The sequence below is a fragment of the Homarus americanus genome, unplaced genomic scaffold, assembly GCF_018991925.1.
Source record: "Homarus americanus isolate GMGI-L3 unplaced genomic scaffold, GMGI_Hamer_2.0 scaffold8425, whole genome shotgun sequence".
NCBI classification, from domain to species: Eukaryota; Metazoa; Arthropoda; class Malacostraca; order Decapoda; family Nephropidae; genus Homarus; species Homarus americanus.
In genome coordinates, this window is record NW_024742712.1 from 285,793 (window position 1) to 311,927 (window position 26,135).

Here is a 26,135-nt window from a genome sequence, read left to right on the forward strand (position 1 = left end):
ATTGGACAGCAGGTCGTGTGGTAATATGATGGTCTGGGTAGGGGTTGAGGGGGAAGGGGGTAAGGACCTTGATGATGAGGGACAAGGTCTAATCTTACGGACTTTGGCTACCTCAAATATGTCTGTTGGGAGGAGGAGGAGGAGGAGGAGGAGGGAAGTGGAGCGGATGGTAGGTACGTAACGAGAGAGACAGGGGAAGTGAGGTAGGAATGGAGAGAATATAGGATGGGAGGTTGGTTAGAAAGGCAGGGTGGTGAGGGAGTGAGGTAAGAAGTGAGATAGAAGGTAAAGGTATAGAGGAGGGAAGATGGGTGTGCTAGTAGTAGTAGTAGTAGTAGTAGTAGTAGTAGTAGTAGTAGTAGTAGTAGTAGGAGGTAATAAAATGGCGGCGAAGGTATGGCTATAATGGGTAGTAGTAGTAAACAAGAATTTACAGATGCCATTGCTCTAAGGTACGGTAGGCTAGTAGAAGGTTTGCCCTCCCAATGCGTGTGTGGCTCTTCCTATGACGTCGATCACGCCATGGTGTGCAAGAAAGGGGGCTTCATATGTATGAGGCATGACGAAGTAAGGGATCCCACAGCAAATATATTGAAGGAAGTCTGTCGTGATGTCAGGGTATAACCGACCCTCCTTCCATTGGACGGTGAGATTTTCCACCGTAGTAGTAGTAGTAGTAGTAGTAGTAGCAGTAGTAGCAGTAGTAGTAGTGGTGGTAGTAGTAGTAGTAGTAGTAGTTAGTGATGGTGGTAAAAATGTCGGTAAAGTACACCCATAAACCTACTTAACACTTACAAACCTAAAAACCGAGAAAAACTACCAAGTAAACAATCTAATTAAAAATTTTATCAAATTAATTAGAAAACAATATTAAATCGTAAATAAAATTAAAGAAAATAAACAACTCAACGAGAACACAAGAAGCTAAGATAGGAATCAGTGTCTTGAGAAGTGTTGAAGAAGCCACACAGGTGTACCGCTGAGAGAGTCACCTGGGGTCACCTTCTGATAATCTCATTTGCTGACGCTGACGACGGCTGATACTGTCAACTACACCTATTTCTTCTCCTCCACCTCCTCTTTCTTCCTCCTCTTGAACTTTCTCTTTCTTCCTCTTACTCCTCCTCCTTCTTCCTCTTACGCTTCTTCTTCCTACTCACGTCTCATCTTCACCCTACCAATTCTCTCTCTCTCTCTCTCTCACTTCTTCTCACCCTTATTCTTTTATTCTTTCTCTTTCCATCGGTCATCACTGTTATATTCAGCTCTTCTACAATAATTAAAAAAAAAGACTTAAAACAGAAGGGGAAAATCTTGACATCATCTTGACCTCATCCTCCTCCTCCACACTCAGAACAAGGAGGAATACACAATAGTTCACTGAATATCAATCTGATTTCCAACAGTGTAGAGAAGGACAAATATTCCTCCACCCACACAAAACCTACAGAGAAGAGTAAGTCCATCATCTGGTGTGAGTCAACAGCTGGTGCTAGGGTGTGTGTGTGTGTGTGTGTGTGTGTGTGTGTGTGTGTGTGTGTGGTGTGTGTGTGTGTAGGTGTGTGTGTGTGTGTGTGTGTGTGTGTGTGTGTGTGTGTGTGTGTGTGTGTGTGTGTGTGTGTGTGTGTGTGTCCAACCCATGTGAATTTGTTATATGTTTACAGGACATTAAAGGTCAGGGGTCAGAGTTATATGTGTAGGTATATAGATACACCGTATATACAGTATATATTTTAGACTCATACATACATACATACCTAACCCATTAAGTGTAGAACATATCAAGTGTCAGAGCCCGGAGATTGTTGTTGCAAACCACACCTTAATAAGTCATAAGCCGTCAACAGGTTTACTCGTGATGTTTAAATCCGGTGTTGCTGTAGTCAGGTGAAATACATTACTCCTATTACACTCATATGACAGATGACTCACGTGGCCAGGTAGAAAAGAGAGAGAGAGAGAGAGAGAATAGAGGTCCTCCTGCTTTATACACCTCGGCTAGGATTCCATCAGGCCCTGAGGCTTTGTTATTGTTAATCTGTTTGTATGTATGTATGTATGTATGTATGTATGTATGTATGTATGTATGAATGTATTGAACATAGATTCTATTTCTTGTTAAGTCATAAGTGGCTAAGAATACAGAGAATCTTGAGGGAAAGTCCATCTAAAACCTACCAAATGGAAAAAAAAGCCTAAAATTAATCAAAGCTGCATAATGCGGGATTGGTCATACGTCTGGCAGCGTATATATTGGAGAGGGAGCAGGGGGGGCGTAGTGGGGAAGGGAGGGGCGGCGTGGTGGGAAAAGGGGGGGGCAGCATGGAGTGAGGCCTCGTACGTTAAATATTCGACACCAACCAGTCAATCAGGATAGACGAACATGGGACTAACAAAACCAAACCCAGAAAAAGTCCAATTTTTTCTTGGCTCTAACCAATAGTATACCTGTACACGTTGCTCACCTGTGGGAAGAACCAGAATAGTTGATGTATTATTCGTACTATGCTGTGCTGGTACGTGAACACGGTGAAAATATTCCTTTGATATAACAGACAGAGAGAAAAATATATATAAAATGGTTGCACTCAACGTATATCTCAGTATAAAAAACTGAGAATTACATTTTAAGTTACTAGAGGTTGTTATTTATTTAATTTTACCTTTATGTAATGTGTTATGTAGGATAGACGCATACATAATTGACGACTAAATGATAAATGAATGAAAAAAACGACATGCAACAGATGAGTGAGAAGCTCTGAAGTAAATAAAAATAACTTATGGACGTATGAACCTGAGTTATCGCTGCCGTGGTACAAAAACAACCAACACTCCTTTATCTCCCACGGATGGTGAGGGCCTTAGCCACCTTCAGCCCATCAGTCTCAGATATTATCCTGATCTCTCCTTCTGATCTCCTGCTATCTTAATACAATCTTCCAGGGGGTCATTACTGTCCGTCCCTTGTGAAGAGGCGAAAGTTTTCAATCAAACTGACTCCCAATTCGGCAATTTTCACTTCACTCTGCTGAAGGGACCCGTGGTTTCTTCTTCTTCTTCTTCTTTCTCTTCCTCCTTCTCTTTCCCTCTTCTTTGTCTCCAGCTCTTCCTCTTTTTCCTCTTCCTCCTGTAGATCCTCGTCTTCATCCTCCACCTCCTCTTCTTATTCATCCACCTCCTCTTCCTGTTTGGAGAACTTTTCGTGTGGGGGTTTAAGAGCTGTAGTGGTCGTAGGGTCTTCTTGTCACTATATCTGGTCACTCAAGAGATAGGAGACATTTTAGGCTTTCTGGAGAGTCTGTGTGTATCTCCTGGTCTCCTCCTGTTCGCTGATAAGACACAATGGACTTTCTGCTTTGGTCAAAGTGACTCTCTTGTCCGCCTCTCCTTTTTCACCCTCTACTCTTCTCTCCTCCTCTGCTCTCCTCTTGTCTCCTGTCCTCCCACCTTCACCCTCTTCCCTCCCCTCTCCTCTTACTCGTCCCCTATTCTCTCCTCCCTTCCACCCTCATTCTCCCTCTCCCCCCGCCGCTCCATCAAACAACATTACCAACAAAGTGAATCACACCTCAGTACTCCGTCACCTGAAGAGCGCGCCAGGAAAGATAACATTTACTAAAAGATAAACGAACTCCCATCACCTCTCAGCCCTTAAAAAGGCCGAGAGTATTTAAAAAAATATTGACGAATAAACCGTCAGTGAAAACAGGTAATCTGACTTCATTTTACTCCACCTGTTCATTGTGATTTTTTTAAGACAGACGTGACACGGGACAACTATTTCATACCTGCCCATTGAAATTGGTGTCCATTGTGTTATTATCGTCTATATGAATAGTTAATAAAAAATCTTATTCCCAATACGTCATATGTCAGCCAAAACCTCCAACACACACACACACACACACACACACTCAAACACCACACAACTTCTGGCAGGACATTTTATTGCGTCGAACTTTCCTCATTTTGATATTGGGTGTTGTGCCTAGCTGTGAACAGAGTAGGGGACAGGGAGGAGGGAGGAGGAGGAAGGGAGGGAGGGAGAGGAGGGGAAGGGAGGAGGGAGGAGGAGGAGGAGGAAGGAGGAAAGAGGCTTTGAGGATTTGTGAGGCTGAAGCAGAGGTGTGTACTGTGGGAGCAGTGACTCTATAGTTAGAGAGGAGAGAGACTTTCTTTCGGGATTCTCTTATGTAACTAAAGCCACAGCTAAGCTAAATGACATCTCGTCTCCATCAACCACAGCTAAAACCTCCCATCATCATACAGAAGAATCCTGTCTAAGCTTACACACACACACAGACACACACACACACACACACACACACACACACACACACACACACACACACACACACACACACACACACACACACACACACACACACACACTAGTTATAACATTATGAAGTATTGAACAAATAAACCGATATCGGAAATAGAGCAAAAAAAAGAAGTTTCCATCATTTAGCAAAAAAGTGTTTATTGCTCAGTGACGTCAGAGTGACAAACATGGTCCCACTTCCCTACTTTACGGCAGCTTTATTTGTGTTCGGGGTAATTAGCTCAGGTCATAACTATTAATGATATTTGTTGAGCTAATTGGGAAGTTGTGTGTGTGTGTGTGTGTGTGTGTGTGTGTGTGTCTCAGCTACCACGGCATCCTCTTCACTGTCTTATGTCTCCTCTCACCCTCTTTCACTCTCCAACATTTTCCCCTAGAGTCTATCTCCTCTCTATTACCTCTCACTTGCGTTCTCTCGATTCTCATTCACTCTCATCTCAACTCTCACTCACTCTCATACTTAACTCTTACTCACCTTCACCTTAACGCTCATTCACTCTCACTTCAAAACACACTCACCCACCTAAACTCAATAATAATAATAATAATAATAATAATAATAATAATAATAATAATAATAATAATAATAATATAAATAATCACACATATCCTATAGGGAAGTACTTTAACTTAAAAGCATTATATACCTTCACAATAACGGGCTAGTCTGATGGCATAAAAGCATCATAAAACTGTAGTATAAACATCAGATTCACTTTACATCAAAACCAAAAAGTATCTAAACTCACAGACGAAAATAGAGCATCGAACGGCTGACAGACTTGGGATCTCCTGGCTATACACTACGGTGTTGAAGAATGAAATTTAATGAAAAAAATCACGATTATTATGGCATTTTCCGGAACTGTCGCCGGCTGCTGGCTCCAAAAACTGTTTGGAGAATCAACACAGTCTATGAATAATGCGCGCTGAAATTCTTCTGCTTTGTGTTTGGTGTGGAGAAGAGTAAATATTTGGCCTCGAGTGGTGTGGTTGTTGGCCTCCAGGTGGTGTGGTTGCTGGCCTCCAGGTGGTGTGGTTGTTGGGCCCCCAGGTGGTGTGGTTGTTGGCCTCCAGGTGGTGTGGTTGTTGGCCTCCAGGTGGTGTGGTTATTGGCCTCAGGTGGTGTGGTTGTTAGCCACTAGGTGGTGTGGTTGTTGGCCTCAGGTGGTGTGGTTATTGGCCTCCAGGTGGTGTGGTTATTGGCCTCCAGGTGGTGTGCTGTTGGCCTCCAGGTGGTGTGGTTGTTGGCCTCCAGGTGGTGTGGTTATTGGCCTCAGGTGGTGTGGTTATTGGCCTCCAGGTGGTGTGATTGTTAGCCACCAGGTGGTGTGGTTGTTGGCCTCAGGTGGTGTGGTTGGCCTCAGGTGGTGTGGTTTGTTGGCCTCCAGGTGGTGTGGTTGTGGCCTCCAGGTGGTGTGTTGTTAGCCACAGGTGGTGTGATTGTTGGCCTCCAGGTGGTGTGGTTGTTGGCCTCAGGTGGTGTGGTTGTTGGCTCAGGTGGTGTGGTTATTGCCTCCAGTGTTGTTGGCCTCAGGTGGTGTGGTTGTTAGCCCTTGGTGTGGTGTGCCAGTGGTGTGTTGCCTCCAGGTGGTGTGGTTGTTGGCCTCCAGGTGGTGTGGTTGTAGCCCAGGTGGTGTGGTGTCCAGCCCAGTGGTGTGTGGTTATTGGCCTCCAGGTGTGTTGTGGTTATTGGCTTCAGGGGTGTGGTTGTTGGTGAGTTTTGGTTAGGTTGGTTGTGGTGAGAAGACAAACTGGGAGAGTTGTATGACGGCGACCATTACTGAATTGTGTGTGTATACAGTCATATGATTACCTGGATTAAGCATGGTACCACTGTTTTTAGGGTAATCATTTATGGACATCCTCTTATATATATATATATATATATATATATATATATATATATATATATATATATATATATATATATATATATATATATTCCTACTGGTACAGCGTGAAGATGAAGACCAAGAGCCTGACATAGTAGTAATTCCTATTGATGTTGAGAATATTACACACAGCAGCTGGGAGAGAGGTGGAGTTAGCCTAGTTAGCGTATATAAACATGTTATGATGTTGTGTGGGGGGTAGGCTTAGTGAAGATACGAGCGTCTGCGTCTGTTACCCTGTATAGTGATCTAATTAGTGATCTCTCTCTCTCTCTCTCTCTCTCTCTCTCTCCCTACCTCCACCTCCTCATTTCCTTCTCCTTATCCGTTGTGTTTCCTGTCCATGGCTCTCCTTCCTTACCTAACTCTCCTTCCTCCTTCATCTTCTCTCCATCTTACCACCCCTTTCCTTTCTTTCTTTCTTTCTTTGCTTCCCCTTCCTCCTTCTTTCATCCTCCCATTCTTATTGGTCCCCCATCCTTCCTTCTTTCTCCCCCTCCCTTCTCGTCTTTCCCCACCTATTTTCATTTTCTCTCCCTTAAGCCGCTCTTACCCCTCTCTTTTTCCCACAAAACTCTCTCCTTCGTTCTCCTTTCCTACCTGTTTACTGTTTTTCCTCTCTTGATCCTTTTTCCATCCCTGAAACCTCTCTACCTCCATCCCCCTGACCTCTCTCCCTCTGTCAGTCCTCCCTCCCTAACTCTTTCACCCCCCTCTCTCTCCCTCCCTTCCCCAGTCTTCTCTTCTTCCCTCCCCTTGTCGTATCTCCCTCTCTCCCTCCCTCCCTCCCTTCAGTAATCTCCCTCAGGCCACCATAATCGTGCAGGAGGCAGGGATATATAAGCACCCTGGAAGACCCTGGACCCGCCGATGGAACCCTCACCACCGTCGTCCTGGAATCACCGCCCCAGAAGCCGTGTGTTAGGCTTCATCTGGACGCCCTCGCTCTGGAACGAGAATTTCCATAATTCCATGCCTGCCTGGAAAGTTTGACGAGGTAAAAAGAGAGAGAGAGAGAGAGAGAGAGAGAGAGAGAGAGAGAGAGAGAGAGAGAGAGTGTAGAACTTGGGTAAAAGGTCCTTGTGATCGTGTGTCATAGTGATGCCTGTCTTGATATATTGAAGTGGTTCAACAGGCGACGTCTTTGTGCTAGGTTGACGGGTCTTAAGGTTGGACGCTGGACAACAAGTACATAAAAAATCGTGGAGAGAAATTCTCCAGAGGAGCTCGCCCAGAACACCACCACCACCACCAACCCTGCCCCCAACACCCCTACTCTCCCCAACACCTCCACTCTCCCCCAACACCCACAACCCCTTCTTCCTCTTTAAGTGGTCAAACGTCCCAAAAGAGCGGTCAGTCGTATTTCTTTCGATTTCCTGAGTTAAGATGACTCAATGTGGCTTAACCCTGCCAGCTGTTCGTGCCTGGATGAGTCACATTGGCAGTACCACCTTTCTACTTTAACACAGATAGCGCAATACTATCGAGTCAGGGGTTACCAACAGGCCTTGTGGTGCTGGGAAAATCTACCGATGACAAGACTAGCTACTGAAGGAAGAAGACCCGTTATCAAATGGCGCACACTGGAGGGATCATTAAAACTTCTCCCACTCTTTTTTTCTGCTCTACGGGTTTGGAATTCTCGCCTGACGATTTTACATGGGGCGAGACTCACAGCTGGGGTCTGTCACACGGAGGAGAGGATGGGAAGAATGTGCAGGAGGGAGGAGGAGGAGGAAAAGTAATATATAGGAGATGGCAGAAAATGGAAAAGGAGAAAAAACGAAATGTGGAAAAGACAAGAGAGATAAGTGGACCAGAAATAAGAAAAGGAAACAAGACAAAAATAGAGAGGAAAAGAAACATAGGAAGAGACATGAAAGGAAGAAAAGAAGAGTGAAGACAGGGAATGAAAGTTGGAGAGAGAGAGAGAGAGAGCCAACCATCTGGCTTCTACTCAACACACATGAAGTAGCAGACCTTTTTTGATCATCACTTCTGAGGGATTGAATCTTCCTTTTAGGTCCTTTAGGTTGATGGGGAAGGGAAGGGAAGGGGAGGGAAGGGGAGGGAAGGGAAGGGGAGGGAAGGGAAGGGAAGGTTTCAAACACTGGCTGGGTGTGGAAGAACTGTATTTGTGTGTGTGTGTGTTAATAGTAAAGAGAACGTAATATAAAACTTTGTCCCGATTTAGTCAAACGTGGTGCGCATTTGCCGTAGATATTTTCACGCGGTCTTTTAGTTACAAGAGACTGATGATAATAATAGCTAGTAAACAGTACAGCGATAATATACAATACAAATGACATAAATTACAATATTTACTGAATATCTTAAGTTACTAATATATATTTATGTGATGATTAATTTACAGAGTATAGTTTCAATAAGGGTATGAGATATTTCAAACAATCCTCACCACCGCCTTACATACCAAACCAATCCCTTCATCATGCCTTCTTACCCTATAAATAACAATAACTTCAATTCACTTTAATACACCAATCACATTACACAACAAAATAACAAATATAACCCTCAAATATTTATACCACCGACTGCATCATAATTCACCCCACAAAATCACCCTTTATAGTTATCGGTTTACTTATATTTTTACACTGTGAAATTGAACCTTTGTATTGTGTTTATATAAAGATGCAGGAGAGTAATGGTAGGATTATTTCAACGCGTAGTAAATGCATTCTGTTTTATTTTTTGTATAACACGAATATTTGTTTTCAGGGCAAAGTGGGGGGAAAGTTTTTATTACTGTTACGTGTACAACTCTCTCTCTCTCTCTCTCTCTCTCTCTCTCTCTCTCTCTCTCTCTCTGATCCTTTTAATATGACTGAAAAATAAAGAGAAAAAAAGCCTATATTTTCCATAACATGTTTGGCTGGATAAATGAAAATAAAAATAAAGAGGAACGTTTCATCGACTAGGGCAGTGATGATGTCGGTCGCCATATTGATTGTTAGCATAATCCGATTATGTGTTCTATAATAATCAGACTAAGTTGGGTTATAGAGAGAATTATTAATAAATCTGGTATAATTTGGTACTTTATTTTTTTTTTTAGCTGAAGAATTATACTCAGTAGTAGAATTATATACAGATGCATATTATCGGTTGTGGTATAATTTGCTTGGTTAGTTTAGTTAACGAATTATAGACTTAATAGTATAATTAATTGTAAATTATTTACATTATTTCTGGTACAAGTCAAGTAATTTTTTATGTATGTATGTATGTATGTATGTATGTATGTATATATGTATGTATGTATGTATGTATGTATGTATGTATATATGTATGTATGTATGAATGTATGTATGTATGTATGTATGTATGTACTGTATGTATGTATGTATGTATGTATGTATGTATGTATGTATGTATGTATGTATGTATGTATGTATGCTTTTCCTGCCTGTGTCTGTCTATTAAAACACACAACATAGACTATGATAAATGAACTACTTTTGTTTCACCGAAGGTCATAACCCCCGCCGTATATTACCGTATATAACAATGTAAGTTAAATCATAATAGTGATATGATTCTCTCGTCACCCCCGAAAAAAAATATACAATTAATTCTATTCAATTTCACATTTAAATTAATAATTATTGATTGTTGTGATAAATGTAGGTTATTCATAGTGATTGTTTGACGCATAATACTCTCTCTCTCTCTCTCTCTCTCGTCATTCTTTATTCCCTCTTGCTCTGTTTCCACCAATCATCTGTTAATACTCTCTAACCTTTCCGTGTCGCTCTAATATTTCATCCTCTCTCCCCTTCCATCATTCGTTCTATTTTCTTCTTCGTTGTTGAGTATTGTCTTGATTTTTCATTTCTGGTCCGTCTCTTTTTTCTTGTTTTGTATTTCTATGTATACTTTTATTCCTGTTCTTCTATATTGCGCATCTTCTATGTCTTTGTCTTTAATTATCAATTCTTCTACATCTCCTTCTTCATCTTTTCTTTTTCTTCTTTCTTCTTGTTTTCTTTCTTATTTCTTCTTGTTCCTTTTCGTTCCTCCTCATGCTGCTCTTCTTGTTTCTTTCTGCTACTTTCTTCTTCTCCTCCTTCTCCTCCTCCTCCTCCTCCTCCTCTTCTTCTTCCACCTCCTCCTCCAGGGCTTGGTCTGCCACCACAAGCTCTTGTGTTGACAGTGGTGATTATCTCAGAGCCTCATTGTTTGTGCTGGCTCCTGTGTGTGTGTGTGTGTGTGTGTGTGTGTGTGTGTGTGTGTGTGTGTGTGTGGCTCTGCATATATGTTGATATTTATATATTTGTTGTGGCTGGTCGTGTGTAGGAGGATATATATATGTCTGTGTATATGTTTGTTTATTTGTCATAGAGTGTGTGTATATGTGCATACTCTTGTGTATATATACTGCACATACATACATACATACATTTGCTTACCCTTACCACTGTATATATTTACATACGTGGGTGTATGCGCCTCTCTGTGTACGCACGTGTGTATCTGTATGTGTGTGTGTGTATCTCTATGACCTTCTCCGTGTTGTAATGCCATAAGGTAAAGTACAAAAATATTAAGATATTATTATGGTGACATGACATTAGGTCTCGGAGAGTGTGTTATCATCGTCACCAGAATCACCAAGTTTACCCAGAACAAGGAAGATAAATCACATAAGTCGATAGTTGTTATACATAGTTGGTGAAACAAAAGGAGATGTGAACAGCAATGGTTAAATGAGTCGTGTATACAGAAAAGGGAAAACTTTAATTTAGATATGAATAAAGTTATGTAAAAGAACTATATACATTATATGTTTTACCTCTTAGTTTAAACATAATAATTAATTAGTCAAGATATAGTTATGTCTTTTAAAGCTATTGAAGATAGACATACAGTATAGACATAGTAATGAAAAGGAGTTGTTCTGGTTACCTCTATGGAGACCACACTTGATTTACCAACTAGTTCATTCAGGGTGAAAGATTATTTTTTTTTACTTCGCCACTTCCATCAACTAACGCCAATGCAAACTTCTACTTATACCTAATATTTTTTTTATCTTGTTATAAGAGAAAATGTCTATATAGTTTTTATTATTATTGTTTTTTATGTTTATTCTTAATATATTTCCCTACATTTCTTTCTTCTATTTTCCTGCAGTTTTCAGTATGTCTTATTATATCCTATCTACTGTCTTCTGTCTTCCCTTTCAAACTTCCTCGATACATCTCTTCTTTCATCTCTTTCTTCCTCAGTTACCCCCTGATGGAACACTTTTTGCCTGTCTTGACTGTGTACTCCTGACTAGAGTCTTCCACATAGACCAGGGGAGAGAGAATATGTATGTACTGTATATATGTATGTATGTGGGGGGTGCATATGTGTGTTTGAATGTTAAAAAAAATCAGAGTACACGCATTTATACACATCTACTCATATATATACTTCATGTAGATCCACAATGGAAACGTGTGGTTGGTGTGTGGATTTGTGGATGTCATGTTTTTTGACCTGACCTCATGTTTTGTAAGGTCACCCTGTGTAAATAGGCTCTCTCTCAGTCTTTGTAATTCAGTTGCCTCTGAAGATGTCTTGAATAAAGGCGAAAGCTAAGGTTCTTCAATGTTTCCCTTTTCCCTGTGTGATTTTATCAAGATACATATATACAGGTACATGTTTTTCCACCGTGGAAAAAATCATTGTGAAAACATCCTTTTTTTTAAATTAGTTCATTAGTCACTTATGTAAATCGGGATCAAAATAGTGTCATTATTTTTTCCCCGTTGCAAGAAAACTCAAATAAAATACATAAAAAAACACAAACCCTACCTGGACATTTAATAAAAGAAGAAGAAAAAACACAGCATCTTGCACCTTAGAACAAAACACTGGAATAAAACTCCAACCCAAGACAAGAATTCATTTGCCTCCCTCCAAACATGATCCAGGCACCAGACGCCCGCCCGACTCACCAGAACAAAGAAACTGGAGATAAACACAGACAAAAAAAACACAACAGTTGAATTATACATGACGGAACACCTGAACAAGGAACTACAGGTCACCTGGAGGAAGATGAAGAAAAATAAAACAAAGATAAAACCCGGGTGGGGGGCCTTGGTCTAGGTGGTGAGGAGGGAGGTGACTGTAAAAGGGAAATTGATATTACTGAGAGAGAGACGGAGAGAGAGACGGAGAGAGACAAGAGACAGAGAGAGAGGCAGAGACAGAAATACACACACACACAACGTAAACACATAGAAAAGGTGCAAAAGAGGGCATGCAAGATTATTCTCTCCCCTTCCTACTCCACATATCAAGAAGCGCTCAACACACTGACCCTTTCGACTCTCACTGACCATCACCACGACCTCAACTGCAAATTTGGTAAGAAGCTTCTGCACCATCCTCGACACCGGCTCCTACTACCACCTGAGATCCCTCGCCCGAGAATTGCTGTTCGACACCACAACCGCATCCAGCCCATACGTGCACGAACTGATCGCTATAAGAACAGCCCAGTCCCAACCATTGTAAAAATTTTCAATAACTTGTAATAAACCAGTGTATTCACTCCCAGTAAATACTACTTCTTGCACTGTCACTATGTTGAAATGCTCTGCAGTTTGAGCTTTTCCCCATCTAGTTATTATATATCTTATTTATATCACTTATGTTATTTGTATATTATTTGTAATTCGAAACCCATTCCCCAAATATGTAACTGTATATTTTCAGCCTTCTGGCTGCCAAGCTCTTTCAATAAACCGTTAAATATTATTATTATTAATTATTACACACACGCACACACAGATCAGAAATAATGAAGCCATAACAAAAAGATAAAGTGGGAGAAGAAGAAACTAATATCACGAAGGAAATAATAAATGAAAAAGAGAGAGAGAGAGAGAGAGAGAGAGAGAGAGAGAGAGAGAGTAAAAAGAGAAAGTGAGAGAAAGGACCAGAAATGTTTAAGGTAGGAGGAGACTGTGGCGGTCGTGTTGATAACCAAAGATTGGCAGGTGGGTGTGGCCCCCTTTTATGTACACCCAGGAAGGGAAGAGGGAGGGACGAAGGGGGGATACAGGTGTGGAAAGGGAGGAAGGGAGGGTGGGAACGGAATGAGGATGGAATGAATGAAGGGAGGGTCTAAGAGGGTCAAAGGGTCAAGGGAGGAGGATTAAGGAAGGGAGGGATAGAGTTGTCAGAATGTGAGCCTGGAAGATGGGAAAGGTGGAGGTTTGGAATGGAGGGTGGGAAAGAGAAGGTGGGAAGGAGAGGTGGAAAGGGGTGGAGGAGAATAAGGGTAGGGAATTGGGGGGTGGAGAGTAGGGAAGGTGGGATGAAAAGTAGGGTAGGAAGGGAGGAAAGGAGAGAGGGGCAGAGAGTGGGAAGGGGCGGGAGAGGATGGAATGGAAAAGAGGAGTGCCACTGAAATGGAGACGTCAGCACGATGGAGGGAGAACTCGCGCAAAGAAAAAATTTGCATTATTCTTACACTGCCAAGACGAGGGAGGGAAGAGAGCTTGAAACAGAAACAGAGAAACGAAGAGAAAGGAGGAGAAGAGGAGAGGAGTAGGAGAGGAGGAGATAAAGAAATAAACAGAATCACACGAAACACAGAAGGTAGAGAAAAGATGAAAGAGGAGGAGGAGGAGAGGCAGCAAAACATAGATGAAGAAGAAAGAAAGGTAGAGAGGAGGAGGAAGCCTCAAAGAGAAAGAGACAATAAGAAAGCGTAGATAGGCATAGGGAATGGAAAGGAATCTACGAGTAGGTTGCCACACACCCGGATGAGTACCGAAGGAAGGAAGGAAGGAAGGAAGGAAGGAAGGAAGGAAGGAAGGAATACAGAAATACATATTATAGGAGCAAGTCTTAATTCTGGTTCAGCCGCGAGAAAGAGAGAGAGTAGGGAAAAGGAGACAAAAAGGAGAGAGAAGATGCAGGGAAAAGGAGACAAAAATAGAAAATGAAGAAGCAGAGAGAAAAAGAGAGAGATAGAGGGTAAGAGAAAGTCTCCCACCACCCAAAAATATCACATTACTGGTACACACGAGTCTCCAGACAGTGTATACCTCACATTACTTACAGTAGGTGACAAGAAACACACACACACACACACACACACACACACACACACACACACACACACACACACATATCTAGACCAAGGGAAATGTCTTCTTGCCTCACAAATATTTCATAACAACTAAGAGCTTTGTCAGTGAGTGGTCAGGTTTTCTTCCCTAAGGCTGTAACGTGGAAAACAGATTATTGCCATTATAAATCTTTTAGGCTCGTTATCTCTCTTCTATATATGTATCGGTCTTTACCTCGACCCATACACCAAATTCGATAAACAAACTCACAAAACACACACATTAACCTTGGATATTTAAACTTCAGAAAACATATCTGAAACTTTTGTGGCATTAACTTAAAAAAAAAAAAAGTAACAAGGAAACAAGTAACCGAAAACAAAGACAGAAAGACAAACAAACACAGTCGATCACAACCAAAATATCAACACAGACACCAAACTCTCTCCCAAAGTTAAAGATTATGTTTTTTTTTTCGCTTTACGTTCTCTGTAGTGAAGCGGGAATTATGATTTTTTTTCCAACCAGGTGTAAAATACTGTGATTACTCCACCCATGAAGAGACACAGACTTACCAATACACAAAGACAACCCTGAAATAACCCAGATATGGTACTGTAACTGTTAGGGTGATGCTATGTCGTCACCCCACAACAAGTATCGAGTGATAGTCAGGTCGTAATGTCGTTAGTTAACTTTCTCCTCTAGTTTAAATAGCTCAATCTTGTGTAAATAGCTCAATCTTGTGTAAATAGCTCAATCTTGTGTAAATAGCTCAATCTTGTGTAAATAGCTCAATCTTGTGTAAATAGCTCAATCTTGTGTAAATAGCTCAATCTTGTGTAAATAGCTCAATCTTGTGTAAACAGCTCAATCTTGTGTAAATAGCTCAATCTTGTGTAAATAGCTCAATCTTGTGTAAATAGCTCAATAACTCCTTTAAAAACTCACTACTATTGCAATATTAAATCGTAAGCTCAGAAAATTATGTGTTATAAGTTATGTTTCATTAACGAGGGTTTTTTTGGGTTGTTTCTCAGTTCCCTCATATTTCTCATCCTCATAAATGCTTCCTTCATCCCTCATATATCTCCCCTTTATGTCATATCCCCTCATAAATTATCTCCTTCATGTCTCACACCCTCATGAATGTCTCCACTATACCTCATAAATGTCTCCTTCATGTCTTACACCCTCATGAATGCCTCCACTATGCCTCATAAATTATCTCATACATGGCTCACACCCTCATGAATGTCTCCACTATGCCTCATGTCTCCTTCATATCTCACACCCTCATGAATGTCTCCACTATGCCTCATAAATGTCTCCTTCGTGTCTCACACCCTCCTGAATGTCTCCACTATGCCTCATGTCTCCTTCATGTCTCACACCCCTCATGAATGTCTCCACTATGCCTCATAAATGTCTCCTTCATGTCTCACCCTCTGAATGTCTCCACTATGCCTCATATCTCCTTCATGTCTCACACCCTCATGAATGTCTCCACTATGCCTCATAAATGTCTCTTCATGTCTCACACCCTCCTGAATGTCTCCACTATGCCTCATATCTCCTTCATGTCTCACACCCTCATGAATGTCTCCACTATGCCTCATGTCTCCTTCATGTCTCACACCCTCCTGAATGTCTCCACTATGCCTCATATCTCCTTCATGTCTCACACCCTCATGAATGTCTCCACTATGCCTCATAAATGTCTTCTTCATGTCTCAGCCCCTCATAATTGACTCCGCCGTATCTCCTAACCTCTTATATATTTCCATCATGCTTCACATCTTCATAAATAATCCCTTATGCCCTCACCTGGGAGCAAGAATACACTATCTCACGCTATTTCATTCTGTCTGAGCTATTCTATCATGGTTTCATCTTCTTCCTGTTTCCTCTTTCTCCTCCTTCTCCTTCTTCTTCTCCTCCTCCTCCTACTCTCTCTCTCTCTCTCGTATCGCCACAAAGAAAAACAACTTTCATTCTGGGGTCCGAATCGCTACTCCCTGTGGACCAATCAGAACGTAAATAATGATGTTGATTATCCCTCAAGGCCAATCAGAACGAGGAACCTTCATCGTAATTATCCCTCTGGGTCACTTACCAAAAATATCACCGGCGTGACTGACCATGTTACTATGCCTTACGAATACAGTCATGCTACGAAGGTCTTAATGATATGTAAATTATGTTACAATATTTATATAGAAAAGTCTCTCTCTCTCTCTCTCTCTCTCTCTCTCTCTCTCTCTCTCTCTCTCTCTCTCTCTCTCTCTCTCGCTCTCTCTCTCTCTCTCTCCTGGGTCTAACACTAACAACTTCACCTCCCAGTGTTCAATAATTCTAACGACACTGATGGTGATTATATCATCAACATCCGCCTCATTTTTTGCTGCAATTCATCCATGGAAATAAAAAAAAGTAAGAAAAAATGACGACATGACGGTAATAATAGTAATAGAAACGGGAGAGCGACGTCAAGGTGAAGGGAAAGGGGGCAGGGTGAAGTAGAGGGGGCAGGGTAAGGGGAGAAGGGTCAGACAGAGGGAAGAGGGGGCCGGGTGAAGGGAGAGGGGGCAGGGTGAGGGGAGAAGGGTCAGACAGAGGGAAGAGGGGGGCCGGGTGAAGGAGAGGGGCAGGGTGAGGGGAGAAGGGTCAGACAGGGAGAGGGGGCCGGGGTGAAGGAGAGGGGCAGGAGGGGAGAAGGGCCACAGAGAGGAGAGGGGGCAGGGTGAAGGAGAGGGGGGGTGAGGGAGAAGGGTCAGACAGAGGGAGAGGGGGCCGGTGAAGGGGTGAAGAGGGATGAGCCAAGTGACGTGAAAATTTGGACATTGATCATAATTATAGGATTTTTATATTCATTTTATTCTTTACCTTTATATATATATTATTGTGGACGCTTGTTTAGTTGTGGACTCCCATACCTCCCCACCCCCCACCCTCTTCCTGTATGGACTAAACAGGGACTCCAACGCGTTTGAACTTCCTAACACGTCTGAATTTCCGAGGGCCCCAAACACGTCTGAAACACGTCTCCCTAGGGGGCCCCAACACGTCTGAACACCCCCCAACACGTCTGAACTTCCGAGGGCCCCCAACACGTCTGAACTTCCGAGGGCCCCCAACACGTCTGAACTTCCTAGGGGCCCCCAGACGTACATACCCATGAGTTGATATGACCAGATATAAGCGATTTTGCCATAAAGCGTTGGACCAAATTTTAACTAATGTTTGGAAATGCCCTCCAGGGTGTGTATAAATGACCAGACAACAATGTTAATTTAGATAATTCAAAATAATATACGTGTTGAATGTGGAAGTGATACCCATTCACTTTGATGAAATTACGGAATGTATATGCAAATTTAATATTACTCTACTATAAAGGGGAATTAATTACAAAGTTTATACACATAAATGTAACTCTTTTTCCCCCCACATTCCAGGATGAAATATTAAATATATACAACACATAAAATAAAATGGGCAATATGTACACCATGGAATTTGGATATATAATAAAACACGTGAGACTCGATGCTCCCACATACACAACTCTCCCTGGCTGTGATAATTTTGCAATGAATGTCCAGAGAACACGAATGATTCCCCGTCAGATGTCATGTTCAAAAACTATCAACTAATCACAGAATACCATCCAAGAATGATGTCATTGTCGAAAACTAATCAACCAATCAGAGAACACCATCCATTAATGACGTCAGCATCATCGCCAAAGGATTAAACCATCATAGTTAAAGGGTTAAACCATCATCGTCAACTGTCAAAAAAACATACAAATATATAAAAACCATTTGCCAAGACCTCGAAGAAGTAAGAAAAGAGAGAGACAAGGCAGAAATAAACAAAAGGTTTTACCCAACAGACGAAAAATGACAAGGAGAGACCCAATAAAATATAAACAAACACCTCCCCGACATAGACACCGAAACACAAAGAAAACGGAACCTTCCTAAACTTTTTACCAGTCGCGTCTTGTCAGGAAATCACATGACCCGGGTATTGTATCTTTCAAGCCTGGTGGACCAAAAACTTTTATAAGACAGCCACTGTACTTATAACACTATATATACCCAGTGTCTTAGTATTCACGTATAAATCAAAGGTATTGTGGTTTTATTGTATATTTGGCTATGGATTCGATCACCTTATAGAGGACGATTCAATCCCTTATGTGGTAATGTGAATCACTTACTTAATAATGTATGTCATACACTTTGTGAGGATTCGTTTATGTTTGCAAGTGATTCCTAGGACCAAGGTAGCAAGAACACCGTGTAGTTATTGGGATATTTGTACCTTCTATCTACCCACTTGACTAGAGAATGGATATCGTTGTTAACTAATTGTGTTAAATGTATTTTTGTTCACGTGAGAGGATAAAGTTTTTTGTGTTCAATCATCGGGATAAAAACATCTTGGAAACCTTCCTCAGTTCATCAGGAAACACCTAAGAAGTTGACTGGAAATTAATACAAACTGACCTTCAATTTCTTCCCTACAGTTCGATACTTCTCACTCAACAACTCGTCTCATTCGTCATTATTGTCTCCTTACGATGACGCCAAGGAACTAACACCAGCGTCAACAGCACCAGAAGAAACCAGGGGGATTATGAACTGTTTTTTTTTTACTTCTGTTTGTTAATCTATTTTGGATTCGGGTTGTTGAATGGGTGGAGGGTGGGTGGGAGAGTGGGTGGAAGTGAGTGGGAGAGTAGGAGAGTAGGTGGAAGTAGGTGGCTCGTGGACGAAAGTGGGTGGGAGAGAGGGTGGCTTGTGGGCTCACAGGTTACAGTGCGTGACATTTTATTCATGTACAATATGGTATAAAGCCCTAATTCCGGGCCCTCACCCCTAATTTCCGCTCCTTACCCCTAATTCCCAGCCCGCAATACATCCCGACCCTCACCCTTAATTCCTGCCCTCACCCTTAATTCCTGGCCCTCACCCCTAATCCCTGCCCTCGCCCCTAATTCCGGCCCTCATCCCTAATTCCCGATCCCCCGCCCTCCACACAACAGTATAAGCGAGGGCCACACTGACCTTGTTTTGAGTGAGTCGTAGAATTATTAAATTTTAATTAACTGCGAATTTTATCATGGAAAAGCAAAATGAACATGTAGGTATTTGGTTCGTTAATATGCCATTTTATTCAAGAACTTTTTTATATTCAAATACGTTCATTATTTAAAATGTTTCATTTCGTCAGCGAATTTGAAAAGTTAAAATTTTGAAGCCATCATATTGCCATGTTAATATCTGCTCTTCCTATTACAGACTATTGTGGATTAATGAACGAATATATAAACATATTCATCTATATTTTTATACAATGAATGTTTTTATAGTCCCATTATGATAATTGTCTTAATAATTTCCTTCAAAGTATACTTAATCAGTTTCGAGTTTTCATGCAATTATCACATCCATCCATTACTTTCTTCTCTATTGAGTCAATTATTTATCATCACATCTTTCTTTATCATCCAGTTAAGTCTCCTACCACTGTCTACTAGCTTCCTCCAGTCAACCAGTCTGAGGTATTTTCAGTCTACACTCAAGGGGAACACAGCTTGCCTCACTCACTCACAGAGTATCTAAGAACTGACCATCGACAGAGATAAAGAACATCCCAATACGTGTAAATATCAATACCAGTCAAGTCAGTAAAGCTGTGAAATTAATTGACTAAACACAACTCTAAAAAAAGGCTGTTTTGTTTTCATACAGTGACGTCCATAATGGGTTCCAATATTTTCCCCTTTATCTTTCATTGTATCGTCAGTATTAAATCTTTTCCCAGCAAATAATTTTAGATTTTATCCCTGGTTGTTCTGTTCTGTCACCGTCACTTGCTGGTGTTAAACGGGAAAAGTTTGGGCTATAACATCTGTCCTTCTTATCTTTAACTGTCTATAAACGTCTGTACTTCGATACCTGTCACTACGAGATAATGATGTAGCCTACCTGTACCTGTCTATAAATTATAGCCCGATTATCCCATCTACATACAAGTGGCGTAGAGAGATATTGAAGCTTAAATGGATACTAAAGTTTGCTCGTAAAACTTATTAATATTCAAGGTTTTGTGTTTTTTAAGTTGGTGATGACGATGACGGAGTAAGGTGACGATGATGAATTGGGTGATGATGACGACGTAGGCGACGATGACGATCAAGAAGACTATGACGACCAGGATGATGAAGATGACCAAGATGACGATGAATACAAAGACGTCCACATTGAGAATATAACCGGCTCTCCTTGGCACTGGGAATAGCATGAGTGACAGCCAGCGAGCTCCCCACTTCTCCAGCAGAGATCAAGACTCGATAAACTGACCATGAAGGATAAGAACATGGCAGACAGTCGATAAAATGACTCCAGAAATTCTGTGGTCTGTCTGGGAGAAGGTTCTTGGTATACACAGAGTGGCGTCAATCCTCTCTGCTCGAGGCGGTAAACTCTCTCACTGTCTCGTTTATGGAGTAAAAGTTTCTATAAAGCTCAAGGATAATAGTCAAGGATAAACTCTGATACTTTAATAAATGTACGTGAAGGTTAATAGCTTAATTTTACCACTTTTGCATATTACTCTTAAGATATTTTCAGGGGTGCGGCGGTCGAGTGAATACTGTTCTCTCATCCCGTCCTAAGGTTCGTTGGTTCGCACGCATGTCAAATCTAGTCGAATAGATACCTAAGTTTATAAGTGAGGAAGTGCAGACGGTTTAGTTTACTGCCTGACACACAACCTCCATGTATACCAAAGGTTTTGTACACAGTGTACTGTATCTGCACTGCCCCTAACTGGACCACAGACATGTATTATGCAGTTTAACTTCCATATAACTGGGTTAGCTATACAACACACACACACACACACACACACACACACACACACACACACACACACACACACACACTAGACCTCAGTGGATATATTACCTTTATTATCACAAAGATAACATCCGTAACTCAGTAGAATTTATTCCTGCTTAGTTCCAGGACCGAGCATGCAGCAGGGATCACGATAAAGATGACTCCGGGGGAAAAAAGTAAAATAAAAAATCCCTTCAAACGTGCTGCTCCTAGCGTGTGTGAATATTTTGGAACACTACTGACATGTTTACACGTGCAGAAAGGACATCGTTTTATTATCAAGTTAGAAGCTTCGTCCTTTGAGTTGTACCATTTTCATCCATGTCTGAAGTTTAGTTCCTGAATAGCTGTAAAAACCCCGAGAAGTTTTCCTCAGTACAAATTTGATTTAATTTTTTTTTAAGCAAGGAAGAAGTTATGAGATATTACTTATGGCGTCACAACAAACATGGCTGACATCAGTAGTGCTTTAGTACGTTTAAATGAAGTCAAGTTTCTGAATCCTTGAGGCTATGCAATTGAATAAGGACTTGCAAGTTGCTTCAAGTTTACAAGTCACAGGGATTGCAGGGAATCAATGAATCTGTTTACGAATTATTCGGATTTCCTTCCAAAGTTTGTTGTGTGAGTCCAACGTAACTTTACACGACCTAATTCCTGGTTATTGCAACACCTGAAGACTCGTATAATGGTTAAGAGACTCCGCCACATTGTACATTTCTATACCCACTGTACCTTTCTATACACCCACTGTACCTTTCTATACCCTCACTGTACCTTCCTATACACCCCACTGTACTTTTCTGTACCCTCACTGTACCTTCCTATACCCCCACTGTACCTTCCCATGCCCTGCTGTACCTTTCTATACCCCACTGTACCTTTCCATGCCCCGCTGTACCTTTCAATACCCCCCACTGTGCCTTTCTATACCCCCACTGTACCGTTCTATACCCCACTGTACCTTTCCATGCCCCGCTGTACTTGCCTTTACTCCCTTGTACTTTTCTATTCACCTGTGTAGTCCTTTGTGTTCCTCATCAGTATTCCTGACGCTCGGGTATAGCGTGTCAGAAGGAGAGGCGTGTCAGAGGAGCCTTTGATAGGGGAAATATATTCAAACTTGGTTACCGTATATGAGGGTAAGTGGAGGTACGGAAAGAGCAACGGAGAAATAATATATCTGGTCAAGAAAGCCACTGAGAAAGACTATATTTTAGCTATTATATTTAGCTTCTCAAAAATATTATATATAAAGAAGTTAGTTAATGACAAATAATATATATATATATATATATATATATATATATATATATATATATATATATATATATATATATATATATATATATATATATAAAGAAGTTACCTACTGAGAAATAGTTTAGATGTTTAATAGTAACCGAGGAATATTATAGGTGTTGAAGCAAGCAAATGAAAAATAATATAACTAATGAAGTTAGTTACTGGGAAGTAATATATCTTTCGAATTAATTTATAGACACTTAACTCTCCAGGAACATGGTTGACGAGATGGTTTAATTCATAGTAAAAAAATTACAGTAGTACTCATAATGTCTTCAAGATGTTAAAAGCATATAACAAAAATATAATCCAAATTTATATGACACTTGTATATATTTGGGTTTTACACAGTAGAAACAATATAAATCTACAAACACGAGCATCAACATCAATTTATATAGTCAATACTTAAACCAACACACCTTTAAGTAATATTAAAGTAATAATATCAATAAGCGGTATAGTTACTCACGAGGTCTTTTAAGGAGGGGAAAAAATATATCTTTCCTGGTAAAAAAGGTTGGGAAGGAAGTCTCTATATTCATGTATGAGTAACGAGGGGGGGAAGGGTAATTTGCATATCACTCCGAGACAAAACGACTTAATGTTTATGAAATGAGCGTAAGGAAAAAAGACGAGTAGATATATAGGAATACAGGAGGAAAATTACGTACCGCTTGAGGAGGAATTTATCTACCACTTGAGGGAGTACTTTATGTGACGCTTGAAGGAGTACTTTATGTGACGCTTGAAGGAGTACTTTATGTGCCGCTTGAAGGAGTACTTTATGTGCCGCTTGAGGGAGTACTTTATGTGCCGCTTAAGGGAATACTTTATGTGCCGCTTAAGGGAGAATTGTTGTGAATTACATTTGAGAGGAAAACTTGTTGCGTCATCTCTCTCTCTCTCTCTCTCTCTCTCTCTCTCTCTCTCTCAGGGATAAACGCGTAACCTGTTCGTTTTAAATTGAACAGAGAGAGAGAGGTTAATTCACGGAATAAAGACAAAATTTAACACACACACACACACACACACACACCTGACACAAAGTTCAACACTAAACTCACGGTGTTAAGAGATAAAGAGACTCTGGAAGAAGACATTAACGCGGGAGAGATTCTATTTGATATATGAGAGACCATTGGAATCGGTGTCTCCAGGAGGTAAAAAGGTCTTGGGGACATGGAAGAGCTGTTACGGCCAGAATGGAGGAGACGGGGGAGAGAAATTAAATCTCAAACGTACGCTTTTCTCTCACTAAGGAATTTACTGCTTAAAGAATACCCGAGAGGAAGGTTGAAGGAGGGATCTAACCAGAGACGCCGGTAGGATTAACAAAGGGCACCTGGGGAGGAGTTGATCAAAGGTGGGATTAACCAATGGTGCCAAAAGGATTAAGCACAAGTGGCCGAAAGGATTAACTCAAAGGTGCCAGAAATGTTACCCAATTCTAGAGTATGAACCAAAGGTGCTGGAGAACTTAACCATTTGTGGCCAAATAATTATACATTTACTTACGGAAAAATTACTTATATGAATTGATCAAAAATTTTATTACATATTTTTCATAATATAACACAAAGTATATTCTAAAAACAATAAAGATGAACCTAAGCTAAATTAATTTAACCCTAATCTAAACTAATTCAATCTAACTATAAATCAACCTTAACTAAATATAATGAAACTTAAGCTAACCTAATCACCTTACCTAACCCAATCTAACAATATAACTGAATGAAACTAGTTGCACCTAACCTCGCCTAATAAAACCTAACCTCCAGCCAACTCTCACTACGCTCTCTTCGCTTCGACAAAAGACAACAAATAACTTTTCAAACAGAGACAAAAAAAAAAAAGCCACGATTTCCAAACCTTCTTATTATGTGTCGCTGATAAAGAAGCGAAAATTACTCCCCTCATTAATCTACTCTAATAGCAATCACTAAGAGGCGGAAGAGTTTGTTTGTATAGCGTGTGGGGGGAAAGTATTACTATGTGATCTAAAAATACAGAGCTCATTTGTACCCTAAGTCTCGGACAAACTTGTTGGATTTGTTATGTAAGTTGGTCTGTGATGAGTCTTTTACACGCACGGACGGGGTCTCTCTCTCTCTCTCTCACTCAATACAAAATCACCATTTACATCCATCAATAACCCAAGTATTCACCTCACAAGGCCCTATGATCCATTTAACCTGTAATTCAACACAGATGCCATAAAATAAAAAGATATTCTGCTAAAGCCTTACGGTCACCCATTACTCTACCCCCTCTCCAAACCTCCACTCCTGTGTGCTCTGATTGCTCTCATTAGTTCCGGGAAGTTACTAATTACCTTTTTTACACTCTCTGGATTTATTCCCATTCTCTTCATGCCTATTCATTACAGTTAGGATCTTTCTTCCAATATTTCATTGTTCCTTCTTTCTCTTACATGTGGAAACTTTTGTTCTTTCTGTGTTTTGGTTTGAGATTTGTGGATAGATTTCGGGTTTATTATTATTAGTATTAGTATTATTATTATTATTAATGTTGTTGTTATTGTTAGCTAAGTTGTTTTTATTGTAACTGTTATTAGTATTGTTATTGTCATTAGTATTAGTATAAATAATTGGGTGATAAAATGGTGAAGGCATGTCTATAATGGGAGGTTGGAGGCCATTAAAAAGAAAAAAGTAGTATCAGCAGTAGTAATGGCGGCGAAGGTTTGGCTATTGGAGAGGCTGGAGGCCACGGTGAAGAAAAAAAAAAAAGTAGTAGTGGTTGTGTTTGTAATTCCATACATACCATTACTGTCATACCATTACTATCATACCATTACTGTCATACCATTACTGTCATACCATTACTATCATACCATTACTGTCATACCATTACTGTCATACCATTACTATCATACCATTACTGTCATACCATTACTGTCATACCATTACTGTCATACCATTACTGTCATACCATTACTGTCATACCATTACTGTCATACCATTACTGTCATACCATTACTGTCATACCATTACTGTCATACCATTACTGTCATACCATTACTGTCATACCATTACTGTCATACCATTACTGTCATACCATTACTGTCATACCATTACTGTCATACCATTACTATCATACCATTACTGTCATACCATTACTGTCATACCATTACTATTAAGACGAGAACCACAAACTACTCCCACTCATTCCTACTCACACCACCAGGGAGGCCCATGACCAAATCACCAGGACCTTAATGACCACCAGGCAGGAGGTGATCACAGGTCATCACGGGTCAATAATGATAGTAATAATAATCAACCAAACACACCTTTAACCCCCCCCCCTCTCCCTCCTCCCTTCCATGCCAATTATTAAAGGTAATTACATGTTATTTTCACCTGCACAGTCTGTTGATAGCATGTTGAGCCACTCTTAATTGCTCCTTCCCTGACACGCTGGATGGTTTATGGCTCCTGGGGAAATATGTCTCACACTAATGGCTCAGAAACATGTCTGGGGAAAATCTTGTGTCTTTCTCTTATCTTTGGCGTTTACTAATTATCACTGTGTGTGT